This window comes from Dendrobium catenatum, unplaced genomic scaffold (genome assembly GCF_001605985.2).
Source record: "Dendrobium catenatum unplaced genomic scaffold, ASM160598v2 fragScaff_scaffold_633, whole genome shotgun sequence".
In the NCBI taxonomy this organism is placed as follows: domain Eukaryota; kingdom Viridiplantae; phylum Streptophyta; class Magnoliopsida; order Asparagales; family Orchidaceae; genus Dendrobium; species Dendrobium catenatum.
Genome location: NW_021319095.1, coordinates 351,740 through 365,313, shown reverse-complemented (window position 1 = coordinate 365,313; position 13,574 = coordinate 351,740).

Genomic DNA, 13,574 nt, shown 5'->3' with positions numbered 1-13,574 from the left:
TTAAGTGTTGCAGAGATGAGGATGCTTAGGTGGATGAGTGGTCTTACCCTTAGAGATAGGATATGAAATGAGCATATACGTGAAAAGGTTGGAATAGCTCGAGTGGAAGATTAAGATTAGAGAGAGTCGTCTTACATGGTTTTGTCATATAAAACAGCGGCCTTCCAATTACCCAGTTAGGAAAGTAGAGGCATTAGATTTGACTTATATTAAGAAAGTTAAAGGTAGACCTAAAAAGACTTGGTTAGAAAATATTAGAAATAATATTTCTTTATTAGATTTAAACGAGAATTTGACTTTTAATAGGACACAATGGAAAAAAAGGATTCATGTAGCCGACCTCACGTAATGGGACAAAGGCTTGAACAAGGTAATGAGACAAAGGCTTGATGTTGTTGTTGTTGTTGTTAAGGGTACTTCATTATTATGTGATTATTATTGATCTTATTACAAAAGTTCAAAAATGGCATTGAGAATCTGACACTAGTCATTCTTTTTCAAGTACCATTTCATGTTATTATACTTCAGCTGAAGATATATGATGAACTGAAACCATGTTGTTAGCATTTTTCTCTCCGGTCCTTCCAAATTTAATTCAAGCCCGCTACCTCTGCACTCAGTTTCTAGCTACATATACTAGATATCTCATGGAATTTGCTAATACCTTATAGTATGATGATAACATCTCCATTGAATTAAGTTTACTATTCATCTTTGCAATCTCTATACATCAGACAATATAAAACACATTTTCATAGACTACAACAACATAAAGCCTTTATCTCACTACATGGGGTTGTATGAATTCTTTTTCTCCATTATGTTGTATTAATAACCAAATTTTATTTAAATCTAATAAAAAAGATCATTTATAATACATTTTCAGTTATACTGCCAAAAAATTTATAAAATAAAGAACTATATTAAAAATATTTGGTTTACATGTGGCGACATACTCAGAGTGAATAAAGACTCACCAGTTCTGGAACATATTCCATAGGACCTTTCACTTTCAAACTTATAATCTTAAACTTGACTTTGTTTTTCTGATCAAGCATTGGCTTCTCGTTGTTCTCAGGATGCTCCACAACCTTGAAAACTGTTAGTCCGAGTTGGAAAAAACAAATGAAGAAGCATATGTTGCAATTTCTATGTGCACTTGTACATGATAGAAAATAATATATGAAACTAATAGGAAGGAAAATGCGTTATACTAATCTTGCAGAAATATTTGTATAACTATCATCATTAGCCTTGTGCTAACCATATTGCAGGTTGGCCTTGTAATTCCTCTTTCTTCATTCATCTGGCTGATTGTTATAAGAGATATTAAAACTAATTCACATCAATCATTTTGCCGAGTTTTATCATCTATATATACGTTTTTCTTCCTAATGATTATATTTGTTAGCCTAACTTTTGACTAATCTAGGACATGTGCTACTACAAGGTCTTAGATTTATTAGCTTCACATTAGAAGCTTAGCCCCCTCCCATTCATCGAAATCTCTGTCTTTAAGTTGTCATTCTTAAATAAATCAAAGGTAATTTTTTTCACTCGTCATCTTGACTGATTCCTCTATGATGTTGTAAGGTTTGCACATGAAGAGAGGAGTCCCAAATGTGAATAAAAAAAGTTTCTCTTTTCCTATGACTACATCTAGTCAATTTAAGCATAACTTTGACAGCTCTTATTGTCATCAAGGCCTGTTAATATCGTTTGAATCCAAACCAAATCATCTCAGGCTTTCATGTTCATCATCTTGATCGGTTCTAATCTCTTGGATATCATTTTAGTTATCTTTCTTGAGGATATTTCAGGAGAATAGGTTGATGGGACAAGCAATCCTTACAAGCAGTCCTTAAGGACCACGCACTCTCCCAACCAACTCCCATGATCGACGCTACTTGCCAGTGTTGATGGCAAGAAGATGATTTCGTTTTTCGATAATTACTTAGTTGTCTCTTTCTCGAATTTAACTCCCCAATTTCCGCAACTACAACCAGAATAAACCTGATCCTATAGCCACCGCCTGGGAAACTCTATATTTCCCTAAAAAAAGAATAACAGTGATTGGAGGAACCATAGACAATCTATTTCATTTATTTATGGTATTTTCAGCTATCAAACTCCAGTTGTCGTCCGCCTGAGTTTTTATTTGGTCCGGTGCAAGGACCTAGAGGAAGGTTCGGTTTTGCCTAAAAAAGTGCAAATACCGAGTTTTTTGAAAAAATACCGAGTTTTTCAAAAAACTCGGTATTTGCACTTTTTGACTTATTTTTGCCTAAAATCAAACCTTTCTCTACATCCAGTGAAAGGACCTAATAATTGCTCCGTCCGCCTTGCAGCAAACCCGCAATGTTATTTGCAGCTTTTTGCAGCAATTTCGCATACTTTTTGCAACAATTTCGCATAAATAAAATATTTTTATCTAATTGATTTTTAAAATTTTAAATATCCATTTAAAGGCATAATCAAGTAAATTTAACAAAAATAGATAACTGTCGCATCACACAGCAGGATTTGTTTATAATTTGTGTTACACCATATAAAGATAACCACTTAAAATTCTCCTATGATATGAGATTAAAAAATATGTGAGAACTCCAAATTATAGTTAAACTGTGAGATTGGTCTGGGTTGTAAATTTGGGCTAAGAATACATATAAATTAATTTATAATAGTTAAGAACATAATTTTTTTTTAGTAAATTTAACAAAAATAGATAGCTGCTGTAAGAATACTTAAAACAGAATAAGTATGAACAGAAAAGATGAGCAGAGGAATGAGAATTCATTTCATGAATTTACTGAATACATTTCTACCTTATTACTGTAGCTATATGTATTTATATAGGGATGTGTGTGGTGAGCTTTACAAGTGTAGAAGGTATCATTGGCTGATTTGGTGGAGGTTGCTATGGCTGTGATGCTCCATATGGGTCTACTGCTCAGTAGTAGAAGAGGATGCTTTTACACCCCCGCAAACTAACAGTGAGGTTTGAATGGTTAGTTTGGTTATGAGTAGATTGTATCACGACGTAGATAGAGGTTTAGTCAAAATGTCTGCAACTTGATCAATTGTACATATGGGTACTACCTAAATCTCCTTGGACTGAATGTGATCAGAAATAAAGTGAAAATCGACGTCAATGTGTTTAGTCCGGGCATGGAACACCGAATTGTTTGCCAAAGCAATTGCAGATGTATTGTCACAATGAATGCTAGTGGGTTGGTACAATGGAATCTTAAAATCAAAGAGAAGACGGCGTATCCAAATGATATCCGCAGTATCTGGTGGTAATGATCGATACTCCGCCTCAGTGGAGGAGCGAGCTACAACATGTTGTGTTTTCACTGTCCAAGAGATCAGGGTGTTGCCCAAGAAGCAACAATAACCTGATGTGGAATGTCTGGTGTCAAGGTCTGTGGCCCATTCAGCATCGGAGAAAGCCGTTATTTGAAGAGAGGACGATGATATGGGTAAGCCGAAGAATAAGGTGCCTCTGATGTAGCGAAGTAGAAGTATTAGTAGATGAAAGTGCGATGGTGAAGGAGTATGCATATATTGGCATAAGGTGTTAACTGCAAAGGAGATGTCAGGATGAATAATGGTGAGGTATTTGAGAGAGTCGGTAAGGTGATCATAGGTAGTATGGTTAGAGAGAAGAAGATCTAGTGGAGGATCAGAAGGTGGTTTAATAGTAGATGGATTTGCTAGTGGGTTGCATTTGTCCAGGCTAGCATGTTGTAGGATGTTGAGAGTATAAAAGGATTGAGAGAGATGAAGTTGGTTGTTGTGAGAAAGGATTTGAATGCCGAGGAGAGTTGTGGTACGGCCCAAATTTTTAATAGAAAAATGAGTACTGAGGTAGGAGATTATTTTGAGAAGAAGAGGAGGGTTGTTACTAAAGAAGCTTTAACAGAGAGTGAAGCTGAGAACAGAGAAAGGCAAAGGAAGAAGATGATACAGAGAATGAAAGCTTTTGATTTTCATTGATTCAAATGGAGCTGATACATTTGCTTTTATAGATCCTTAAGGCAGACATGTAGTTGCGATGTCAGGCCGTCGTTAGCTGCAGGTCGAATGTGCAGGCGTCGCAGACGATCGTGTCGCCTGAGCTGCTGCAGGAGATCGTGATCGGTAAGTTGTGCCTGCGGGATGATGTAAGGTGTGCTAACATCCCCCTTCAAAGTGACAATCTGAGTCACAGATGGTCAGTTTGCTGCGTAGATTGGTGAATCTGTTGCCAGTGAGCGGTTTGGTAAGAATGTCCGCCGGTTGATTGACTGAGCTGATGTGGTTCAGCGTGATGGTCATGCGGGTGATATGATCACTATTAATGAAATGGTGATCAATTTCGATATGCTTCGTGCGGGCATAGAAGATGGGGTTATTAGAAAGGGCAATGGCCGAGACATTGTCGCACTTGATTGGAGTCGGAGTGAGCTGTGTGACCTTGAAATCGTTCAAAAGACGTCGTAGCCAGATGACGTCGGATGTCACAGCAGCAAGAGAGTGGTATTCAGCTTCGGTCGACGACTTAGCCACTGTGGACTGCTTCTTAACACTCCAAGATATAAGATTTGATCCCAGGTACGCGCAGAAGCCAGAGATTGATTTGCGATCCTCTGAATTTGATGCCCAGTCTGCATCAGCATATGCAGTGAGGTTGAGAGCTCCCTTAGAGATTTGCATACCGTAGGATTGTGTTCCTTTAATGTACCGTATGAGACGCTTAAGGCGTTTGAAGTCTGAGGCCGTTGGATTGTGCATATGTTGGCAAATGATATTAGTTGCAACGGCAATGTCCGGCCGTGTCACTGTTAGATATTGCAGTGAACCTGCTATCTGGCGATAAAATGTAGGATTGTCATACGGCAAGGAATCAGTGGATGACTTTGTTTCCTTGGGAGAGATGGGAGTAATTACTAGTTTGGAGGAGTTATGTCTGGCAGAGTGAATTATATCCCTGACGTAATGAGCTTGATGTAGGAAGAGACCAATGGGTGAGGTTTGTATTTGAATGCCTAAGAAGAGATTGGCATTGTCAAGTTGTTTGAGGGAGAAGGTCTATTTAAGTTTAGCCAGGAGTTGCTATAGAGTTTGCTGATTATTGCCAGAGAGGAGAATGTCGTCGACGTAAATGAGCAAATAGAGCTGAGTGCCGTTTTTGTCATAGATGAGTAAGGAAGGATCAGCTTTGCTGAAATGGAACCCGAACGCTTGCAGAAAGGAGGTGAGTTTATGAAACCACTGACGGGGAGCTAGTTTGAGACCATATAGTGCTTTTCTCAGTTTACAGACGTGATCAGGTTGCTGAGGATCAATGAAACCTTGTGGTTGTTTCATGTATACATCCTCCTGGAGATCGCCATGGAGAAATGCGTTGTTGATATCAAATTGATGGATCGGCCAGCCCCTGTGGAGGGAGATGATGAGAAGGACCCTGTTGGTAGTTGAAACCTTTTTCCTGACGGAAGTCCTGTGCAACAAGTCTTGCCTTATAGTGATTCACAGTTCCATCAGTGTTGAGTTTGGTCTTGAATGTCCAACGGCAGCCGAGCATAGGTGTATGAGGTGGCGGTGGAGTAAGATACTAGGTACCTTGGCTTTGAAGAGCCATGAATTCTGAGGACATAGCTTGACGCCAGTGAGAGAACTTTGCAGCTTCTATATAGCACGAAGGAGTGGGATTCTTATCTGTAACAGCAAGTAGATCAAAGATTTTCTTTGGTTTGAGATTGCCAGTTTGAAATCTAGTAGTCATGTGGTGTTTTTGGGCGGGAGCTGGTGGATTTGAAATTTTAGGAGCAGAAACGGGATGATCAGGAATAGTTTGAATGATAGGTGAATGAGGTGGATTTGATACGGTTGGTTCGAGGATGAAGGGCTGCTGAGGAGAGGGTATTTGAGGAGGAGTGTAGGTAGAGGCCGGAACAAGCAGCGACGGTGGAATAAATGTGTATGGAGAAGATTATTTGTTGGAAGATGAGAGTGTATAAGGAAACTCTTGTTCATTGAAGGTTACATGACGAGATATGTGGATTTTCTTAGTGCTTGGATTGAAGCACCTGTATCCTTTGTGTGCAGTAGAGTAACCGAGGAAAATGCACAGAGAGGATCTCGGTGCTAGTTTGTGTGGAGATTGAGGTTTGAGCCAAGGAAAGCAAGAACAACCAAAGACTTTGAGATGAGTGTGGACCTCCGAAGGAGCACCGCTCGCGGGGGTTCGAACGCAGAGGGTACGGTCGCACTATCCCGTGGGACAAAACGATCGTAGGCCTCTACACTCGACACGAATGGGTCGATGGAAGGGCAGATTGGATCGTGCATACGACTAACCATTGGAGATAGATGCTGTCGCCAGCACACCCCGATGGGTAGTAATATACACGACCTAGTCACGGGATGTCCATGAAGAAGCTCAAAGGGTATTTGATTGTTGAGAGAGGATGTGGGAAGGCGATTGATTAGGTGGTTCGCTGTTTGAACAGCTTCAGCCCAAAAGGAAAACGGAATGCTGGCTACGTGGAGTAGAGTGCGAGCTGTTTTTATGAGATGGAGATGCTTTCTCTCAGAGACGCCATTTTGCTCGGGAGTATAAGGACAGCTGAGCTCATGACGTATACTGTGCTCGGAGAGAAATTTTTGAAAAGCATATCCGGTGAATTCGCCGCCGCCGTCTGAGCGTAGAGTTTTGATGGAGGTTGTAAATTGAGTTTTGATTATGGAATGAAAATGTTGAAACTTGTTAATGGATTTGTTTTTAGAGTGCATTAGGTAAATCCAACAGAATCGAGTGGAATCATATATAAACACGATATAATAGCGAAAACCAGAGTGAGACGGAAGAGGAGACGATCCCCAAACGTCAGTATATATTAAAGCAAAAGGTGTGTTTACATGAGTAGCTGCAGAATAAAAGGGCAGCTTGTGGCTCTTGGCCACTTTACAGGAATCGCATATAAAATGTAAAAGCCTAAGGTGGTTGATCGGAAGTAGCTTGGATAGATGGATCATGAAGCGATGGTGAGTGTAGGCTCCAAAAATTCGGGCCCCCCCCCCCTGCGTAGGAGAGTTTTAACGGTGTTCCGGGTCAAATTTTTTAGAAGGCAGATGAACTTTGGGATAAAACACTACCCAGAGATTTCGCCCTCATTTTGTGAGGACTTTAAAATCTGGTTCTAGGTTTCCCATAGGCGCAAGCACCTATGGTTAATTACCCCTCTCGATCACGAGAGAGCACTTTCGATTAAGGCTAGTCATTAAGGAGGTACGCAATACCTAGCATATAGTAGCAACATATGAAATTGGAATTATAAATTTATTATTTATATACTTAAAGCGGATGGTGGGGGGAATGATGATGAGCCCGATCAAGATCCCATGGTTCCGTCGTCCCGGGTTGAAATTTATCATCCTTAACAAACGTTTGCGGATGATGGATGGAATTTTGCTTTAAGTTTTAAATAATAAATTTTATTTGAATATTTTAAAATTTAACAAGATTTTGTTCCAAATATGCATGTTTTGAAATACCCTCCGGTTGATATTAGCTTTCAACACGGCCATCATCGGGGCTTTATTGTAGCCATTGAGAAAATAGTTACATTTCATGAGTACGTGGAGGCATTTGAAAATGTAGTCCCCTCCGGTTAATATAGAGATTCAACACGGCCATCATCGGGGCTTGAATAGCATGTATATTAGACTTTTAAAATTAAATATGCACACTTCTCGAGGCGGTGATTAACTTTTCAAGGCGGTAGCACTCTTCTTGGAATAGTCGCTTGCTTTCCAAGGCTGCTACACTCATCTTAGAGGTGTTGACACCCTGCTCGGTCCATCATATTGACATTTAGAAAATTATTTTTGTATGCAGGAGGGGGGGCATTAAACGCCTTCTGTCCGCTTGTAAAAGTGGTGCGGATCCGGTGGCGTTTTTGAATTTCTCAAATTTGGTTTTTTTTTTTTTTTTTTTTTTTTTAAGATTTTTCAATAATGTGCTTTTCGAAGCAGCAAAATGAACTTTAGCGTGCTTATCAAAGTGATTATGAGCTTATCGATGAATGATATGCAGCTTGAAATAATATGTTTATTGCAATCAATAACATAAATCTCGAGGTTGTTGCATGCTTATCAAGGTAGCATAAATAACATGTTTGTCAAAGTAATGACTCATTTTCAATATGCTTAGAGGTTTTCAAATAATGGCATATTATTTCGGAGTGATAGCGCACTATGTTAAGAAATGTGCATTTTGACTTTAAAGCTAAGTTTAGCAACATTTTACTAATTATGAGACTAAGCCATAAACTTCAACTTAATTTTATCATTGTCATCTATTGATTTTATTTTTATCATAGCTACCATGACCATTTATGAAAGAAAGATGAAGCAAAGTAAAAGTTCATCTTTGTTCTTTATCACTCAAATCCCATCACCTCCATTTGGAGCATGCCAAAATATCTCAGGTTTAAACTTTAAAGCATATAACATATGCTTTACTTTGAATTTTATATTAATACTTTAATGAATTGATGCTCAAACCATGGCATATGACTCCTCATTGTAAGCCAAATATTTTTCCAAACTCTTGAAACTTTTAAATGAGGTGATCAAATGCCCTCAACTTAAAAGAACACTAACTTCGCATGAGAGACATGGCACTCAAATCCAAAATCCTCCCTAATGTTGAGTACAGATAAAGCAAAGGCCTTAAGAATCATTTGCTTCAAAGCATTAGAAATGATTTGTGTAATTGGGATCCATTCAAATTTATTCTTTTAATAAATGATCCTTTTTTAATGATTGAATTCAACTTAATATTAACTTCAATACTCCAACAATCAGATTTTTTTTTTTATTTAGATCGAAGTTGCTGGAAACACAAATCCAAATATTATGATCAAATTCTTTTGTCCCTTCATTTTTTATTTCTAAACATTACTTGAACAATAATATCATTTAAGATATTTTTAAACTCTTTGTATGCATCACTTTCCTGCTCATTTGATTTCAAGGGACTTTTCCACGTCTCTATTTTTTTTTTGTTCATCGTTAGCATCAACATAAGATAGTTAGGAAGATAATAAATGCATCATTCTCTTGGCTATAATTGCAATTATCTTTGATAATTATTTTTGCTAACTGATTTAAAGCCATATCATGAGCAATCTCATTAATCTTCTTGGAATTACAAGCTCAAATATTCTTTTCTTTAAAAACAATTATTTAGTTTGAGTTCAAAATATATCCCAAAATTATTTTATTTGAGCTAAAAAAATATATATATTTCAAAATTATTTCATTTGAGTTCAACAAATCTCTCAAATTATTTAATTTGGGCTCAATAAATATTTCAAAAATTATGTAATTTGAGTCAAAGAAATATCTCAAATTTATTTTGTTTGAGCTTAAGAAATATCAAAATATTTTATTCAGGCTTATGATCGTCAAAATTTTGGCAGGGTGGTGTTTTTTATAGAAATATATTTATATACTTACATAGAAAGAGGAAAACAAAAAGTAGAAAGAGAAATAGTTACTGTTTGCCTGTTTGGTGAGGTTTGAATGGAGAAAACCGTGGAGTTGAGTACAGGAGATAGAGTGGATATGAGGAGTTATATGGGGTTAGTTAGAAATAGTATAGTTGAGTATAGATGGAGATGGGATATGGGATAGAAGGTTTCACGGTAAGGAGGAGGAATGGGAGACTCGGGTATGAGAACAGAAGGATAGAGTGGCGTGAGAGTTGAGATAAAGATTAAGACTTTATTATATTAAGTATATGTACATGCGGTGGAGTTTCATGCAAAGGCACACCTAGCATTCTTAGAGTCAGCAAACATTGTAAAATGAGGCACGTAGAACTGTTGAAGTGATAAAACCTTTAAAGGAAGGCACGTAGACTTGGGTAGTGAAATAGATAAGTTTTGTATCAGAGAATGATATTATGAGATGAATTGAGTGGAGTGAGTTACACCTTTGTTGAGATAATAGAGTGAATTGCCAACCTCTTTATAAAACTATGTAGGAATATAAATAAATTCAAATTTATAATAACAGATAATGATTTTATTTATTTATTTTAATATCACATTAAATTTAATAACAATATATGTTATTATCAAATTTACTCTACTTACACAACATATTTAAACACAAATTTGTTATTTATTAATATTGATTTTTTTATCATGCCCTTGTGCCGACAATTTTTTTTATTCCAATTTGTGTGTCGTCGCCTAGCAACTCAAGCCAAATTTTATATTTTCGCACACCGAATTTTATTATTTTTCCCGTGCAAAGATTTAGGCAATATTATTGTCAATTTTGAGTATTTTTAACGTTTCGAACATAACGAAGAAATTCATTTTGCAAACGGACGACGTTTGGGCAACATCGAATATGTCCGTAGTCCATCAATTTCGATCGCTTTCGTTCAATTTAATTACGCGGGATCTCTTTTTTGGTTAAATTCGATGCTCCAAATTCATCGACAAGGCTTGTTGAACAAGTGGAGGACATTTGGATATTATTTTGGTAACGTCGCGTCCACTAGCATATTATCGTTCCATCGAGTCGCATACGAACAACTTATATTTGATAAATTTGATGTCCTGAATGCATCGATATGATCCATTTTGTAATCGGACAAAGCTTTAATCATTTCATTATGATCGAGGCACTCCGATCTTCGTTTTGAGCAATGTATTGTTTCCCAACAATAATCGATCATTATCTCTTTTGCTTGTATTGAATATGGAAATTATACGGAGGTCAACAGTGAGGATGACCCAAACAAGCATGTCAGAGAGAGGTGAAGTCTTTGGTTGTATGGAGAGCTTGAATTGAGGCAGGGCGAGGGAGACAGATTGGGTAGATGCCGTCACGGTGGTGTCCATGAAGCAGAACTTTGTTGTCCTGCATATCCTTGAGAATAAAACCGTGAGAATCGAATGATATTGAGCAATTATTGTCTTGTGTTAATTTAGAGATAGATAAGAGGTTGCGAGAAAGAGAAGGAACGTGAAGCAGGTTTCGTAGTTTTAGCTTACGGGAGGAATCTGGAAGGGGAAGTAAATCGGCACCAGTGTGATGGATGGGAAGAGAAGTACCACTTGTTGTTGAGACAGAATTCGTTCCCTGATATGGAGTAGAATGCTGAAAGTTGGTGAGATCGGATGTAAGATGAGTAGATGCACCGGTGTCGAGTACCCAATCGGTGGTGGTTGTGAGTTGTGACTGGCTGAGAAGGGCTATGTTTGGAGGTGCTGGTTGGGTATAATTGGAGTTATACTGATGCCAGCAAGCTGAGGCAAGATGCCCGGGTTTACCACAGATCTGGCAAGTGGGTCTGTCTACAGGCCGTGATGAGTTGGTGAGTTGCTTATGTGGTGTTGTAGACGGGTTGAATGGGGCTCCCCTACCACGACTCCCTCTATAGTTTGAGGTGCGGCCTCGTCCTCGTGTAGTGTATAGAGCCTGTTGCTCGGAAGTGACGGTAGTTTCCTGCTGTATCTCGGTTTGCAGATTGATTTCTTCACTGCAGAGCAGTGAGTACAGTAATTCGAGTGTGACTGGTAGAGGTGAGATTCTAATGGCGGCTTTGAAGGGGTTGAAGGACGTCGGTAGGCCTTTGAGTGTGTACAGGATGATGTCTTCAGTGTCGACATATCCTCCAGCTGCTGCAATATTGTCAACAAGAGACTTTACCTTGCCCAGGTATTGAGTAATCGTCTGATCCCTCATTTGGACGTTATGAAGCTCATTCTTTAATTGAATGACGCGGGAGCAGTTTGTGGGCTGTAGTCGCGACTCAAGCACTTTCCAGATCTTACATGAGGTTTTGAGATGTAGTATGTAGGGGAGTACAGATGATGAAATAGTTGAAAACAAAGCTGAGATGAGGTTTTGGTCAATCAGCTTCCAGAGTTTGTGGTCTTCGTCTGTGGATTTGGGAGGGCAGGTGATCGTGCCGGCAATGTATCCTTCAAAGCCGTTGGCAGTGAAGGTCTGATGGATTTGAAGTCTCCAAATGGCGTAGTTGTCTGTTGTAAGCTATGTGTGAACAATGAGCTTGAGGTTAGACATTAAAAATTTGAGGGCGGGAGGTATGACGGTGTTGGCCATGGAGGACGATAATGTGGATGTCGTCCTAGATTGGGTGGCTGAGTTTGGATCTGTCATTGCTGGCTGGATGGGGGTGTAGTCCCAGTGTTAAGGCTCTGATACCATAAAGAAGCTTTAACAGAGAGTGAAGCTGAGAACAGAGAAAGGCAAAGGAAGAAGATAATACAGAGAATGAAAGCTTTTGATTTTCATTGATTCAAATGGAGCTGATACATTTGCTTTTATAGAGCCTTAAGGCAGACAGGTAGTTGCGATGTCAGGCCACCGTTAGCTGCAGGCCGAATGTGCAGGCGTCGCAAACGATCGTGTCGCCAGAGCTGCTGCAGGAGATCGTGATCGGTAAGTTGTGCCTGCGGGATGATGTAAGGTGTGCTAACAGTTACCTGTTAGAAGAATGTTGTCCACATAGATAAGAAGAAAAGCTTGATTTGAGTTTTGGTGGAGTGTAAAGAGAGAGGGGTCGGCTAGGCTATTTTGAAAGCCGAGGGAGAAGAGATGAACTGAAAATGTTTGGAACCATTGACATAGAGCTTGTTTCAATCCATAGAGAGACTTTTGTATATAACTTCCCTTTCTAGTGGACATTTTTTTCCTTCTAAAGATGTCATTGATGTAAGTTATTAATTTCACTTTGGACTGATTGATTTCTAACATTTGATCTAAAATTGATAAAGATATTCATAAATTAAATTTCAAATCCTCCAAAAATATTTAATAGATAAAAATGGAATAACATTCGTCCTAAATGGTATTTGTGATTTGATTTAAATGTTGGATGACTCTTCTTTTAGTTATTTATTTATTTTTGGGCAGAGTGAGCATTCGAATCTAAAATTTTAAATTTATTTTCAATCAATACGAAATTAATTCAAGCATAATTAGCTAGTTATTCTCCATACGTCATGGCTTTCTAAAGTTAATCTTGCTTCCCTATCGCATCTGTAAGGGCATCTCCAGCCTAAAAACTCATTTTTCGCTTCAAAATACAATAACATTCATATCAAACAGTAATTCATCTCTAATCGAACTTCATTTATATCACAAAAAAATATTCTTTGTATATTTCTCATATCTATTTCTATTCTAAAAAATGTCTTTATGCATTTCTGTGAATAGTACGATCTCAATATCGACGTCGCAATGTTCACAGAGAAAAAAATCATTATTGCGGCAATTGCAAAGACTTGAGATGACCTTATTCTAGTTTGCCTTTATTAGAATTGGTCTTCAAAGCACTTCTGTTTCGGCGTGCAAGCTACTGGTCTTTTGTATCTGGACGTTACTATGACGCTTGAATCTGTTGTCTGGTTGTTGGGTATTGCTTGTTCTCCATTTTGTTACAGAAGGTTTCTTATTTTTTGATTTCTTTGATTCAAACGTTTATATGTAGTGTAATTAAAGATACAAATTCATCCAAAGCCGCGATTTGGACCAAT